Below are 3,727 nucleotides of genomic sequence, written 5' to 3' on the forward strand. Positions count from 1 at the left end.
GCAAGAATGTAGGTGTGAGTGTGTGTTCGTGTATGCACATGCATATGTCAGGAATGGGTGGGGAGAGAGGAGATTATGGAAGGGTTTGGTGTGAATGATTAAAGTAGTATCTGTTACTTGAAACAATAAAGTCTCTTGTAAATTTGGCTCATCTGTGCTGTAGTCTTTTACATATCCTGCAAGGTGATAAATGCCCTCTGCTTCCTCTGAAGTCAGGTTGAGGATGTTCAGTAACTTGTAAGATCATAAGGTCTCTAATGAGCTTGTTTCAGCCCCAAGCCCATCATTCAATAAAACCATATTCTAGCAAGCTCTGTGGAAAACTGTTAAAATATACCTTAATGTAAGTTTTTTTGTGTACTGCTATGTTTTGAGTCCTAGAAGTTGCTTAGAAAGCTGAGATCTAGAGGTGGGCGTGACCAGGAATAGGGCCTTCATATTTAAAAGCACCTGGTGTGTAATAAGGCAGAGTTAATGTTACTACAACCCTGCCTCCCCACATTTTCACTTTGTGACTCTTGGCTGTTTGCATTCCTAGTACTAGTATTACATTAATTAGCACTTTTGTCTATTTAAACACAGCAGGTCACTTTCAGCCTGTCATAAATCATTATACCCCCTGTGTCAACAAAGAATAGTGTTAATTTCCACTGGCCAAAGGTGTAGCCTAATAAGTGTGTCAGCAGCCCTCTCAAAGTATCCAATAATGTACAGCAACATTACTTCAGTTCATAGGCTGTTGCATAAAGAAAATACTGCATTGAACTGAAACCACAGGGGAATTCAGCTGGGGAGAACTATACTTAGTTTGCCTAAATTGGGATTTGGACTGCTCTGTGCTGGTGATATAATGTTCACCATGTAGGCACCTTTCCAGTGTATGATAATTAACAGATGATAAAGCGATCAATAGTTACCCACAATAAGTAAAGATGAGTATTGCATTAACATCTGTGTGCTATCTGTTCCTTTCAGCACAGCTTCAATTTCAAGTTTTGAGTATAAAAGAAAGCAATTTAATATAATTGTGGTCATTTTATTTCCTTCAATAAAAGCAATCATTGCCTATAGCTAGTTTCTGAATGTTTCAAGCAACTTGCAACTGTTACCAACTCTGTTAAAAGGAATCTCCCAAATTTATTAAATGTCTTCAGAGATTTTTTTTTTTTTTATTGTTGTTATTTTTAGCTGAGAGATTGAGAAGCACAGGTTGTGTGAGACAGCTGGCAATCACTGAAGAAAAATAAAGGGTATTGTTTTGGAAAAATCTCAGGTGGATGCAGAAAGATTAGGCTGACTAATTCTTTTAGTTTTAGCTTATTCAAAATGAACCTGAGCATTACCCTGATCCAGATCTGATTGAGTGTAATGGCAAGACTCCCACTGTGTTCAATGGTAACAGCTGGATCAGATCCTAAATTGCACTTGAGACTGATCTGAGAGCATCCTTTTGTTCAAGGATTTAAGTGTTCTTAATTGGAAGGATAATGCTCTGAGTAGGAGACTTCTCCCCGCACCTTTTTAAACTCCCTCTCCACTGCTCTATCTAGTCTCATGACCTTCTGAGAAACCTTCTCTTATGGTCAGCTCCTGTCCCTGCTTTTTCAAAGGGAGGTTTATAGTTTTCCAGTGGGCCTAGGCCCCCCTGTCACCCTATAGTAAATAGGCATGTCTCTAACAGTGGTAGAAAGTGAACATGGAAGAGGGAAGGGGAAACAGGGCATGTCCAGACTTTCCAACAACCTGCTTCCAACATTTCAGTGGTTTAAGAAGTTCAGATATAGAGGTTGTACCCAAATTCACCTTATTCAGTAGTCCAATCTCCTTTTGAACTGGCTTCACAACCTCTCATGACAATGCCTTCCACAAGTAAATTACAAGTTGTATAAAAAAGAGACTTCCTTGTATTATTTTTTAAACCTGCTACCTAACAGTTTAATTTTATGGCCCTAGTTCTACTGTTTTGAGAGACTTTAAATAATAAATCCCTATGTACTTTCTGTATAACTAGGGACCTACAGAAGTCACAGTAGAAGTGTGCTGCATGGTGGCTCCTTTAATCTTGCAGTTTGCCCCTGTCTACCTGATTGGCAGAGGGGCCCCACTGCTCACCACTTGGTCCTGATCAGCAGGGAGGTAAAATCATGGTTTTAAATATGGTGCAGTTTTTCCTCCCAGCCAGTCAGCACCAAGTAGTAGAGCCGCAGGGGCCCCTCAGCCAATCAGTGGCAGGAGGCAAAACTGCACTATATTTAAAACTATGCTTTTTCCCTCCCCACTAATCAGGTTTGAGCAGCAAGTAGCAGGGCCTCTTCACCAATCAGCAGAGGAGGGTGCACAGGGGAAACTGCAAAATTATAAGGAGATGCAACGTAGCGCACTTCTGCCGTGGTTTTGGTAGATCCCTATCTATAACCTTTTAATATTTTGTGAGCCTGTAGCATGTTCCTCCAAATGCCTCTTTTCTATGCTGAAACGCCCTAGCCTTGTTAGTCCCTCTTTATCCCTTCTTACCTCTAATGATCCTTGTTGCTCTTCTCTGCACCTTTCTTAGTTCTTCTATATCTTTTTTGAGGTGTGAAGACAAAAACTGCACACAGTAGTCAAAGTGTGGGTACACCCTAGATTTATAAAAGGAGAAAACGATGGGTTTTTTTGTTCGTTTACAATTCTTAATCATTCCTAACTTTGTATTTGCCTTTCCACTGCTGCTGAGCAGTGAGCTGATGTTTTTAGAAGACTGTCCACAATGATTCCAAAGTCTCTTCTTTCTGTGGTAAGAGTTAATGTACTCAGATATACTAGATTTACTTAAATCCATGGTGCAAGTCTTTTCCCCCCACTTAACCTGGCGGAGAAAGCCCCTTGTCTTGGATTTGAGTGCAAAGCGGTGGGGGAGGGGCAGGCAGCTGCTGTGAGCCCAACTACGGCTTCCACCAGGACTAAGAGTCAGAGCCACAACCACTGCCAGCCCCCACTGCCTCCAGTATCTGTACTCCCCTGGCGATGGTGGTGGCAGCTCTCGCCTGAAACGGCTGCCACCACAAGCACTGTGTGGCTGGGCTAGGGCTGGATCAACCAGGTGCTCTGCCCCAGGCTACAGCTGGAGATGGAACTGTGGAGGGTAACCAGTGAGGTGGGAGGAGGCAAGGGCAGTGGGACAGAGGCAGGTGGGGGTGGAGGTGGCAGGACAGGCAGAGGCAGCAGCAGGGTGTTCAGACAGTGAGGGGCAGGTGATGGATAGGACACAGATGGCAGCAGGGGAGATTAGGCAGGGGGACAGGTAAGGAAAGTGCATGAGTGAGGAAAGAAGTGGGGGGCATATGCTGGAGGGAAGGCATCCGAGGGGTGTTCAGGTGCCAGGGGTTCCAGATACAGGGGGAAAGCTTGAGGGGGGGGGGATGAGTGGTAGGGGGGCAGGCATTGGGGGGGCAAAGAGCAGGGGTCAGGCCACTTTGTACCAGGTGAGGGGTGGAGGAATGGCCTAGGGTTGCCGTGCTCTCCCCTAGCGCCCCCTACTATGCCAAGTTTGGGTTAAAGCACCTTCGTTCTCTCCTGCCATGTCTTGATCTTGTAAAAATAAAAAGGGAGGTTACCTCTTGTCCTCCTGGTTACAGTTCCTGCTACCCTGAGCCTTGTTTATATAATGGGAGTACAAGCACCCCAGCCTTATGGGCTATATGTGGCTCCAACCACCCTTGTACCATAGCCCAAGCCTCACAGATCT

The sequence above is a fragment of the Gavialis gangeticus genome, unplaced genomic scaffold, assembly GCF_001723915.1.
Source record: "Gavialis gangeticus isolate Ggan-Ray unplaced genomic scaffold, GavGan_comp1, whole genome shotgun sequence".
NCBI lineage: Eukaryota > Metazoa > Chordata > Crocodylia > Gavialidae > Gavialis > Gavialis gangeticus.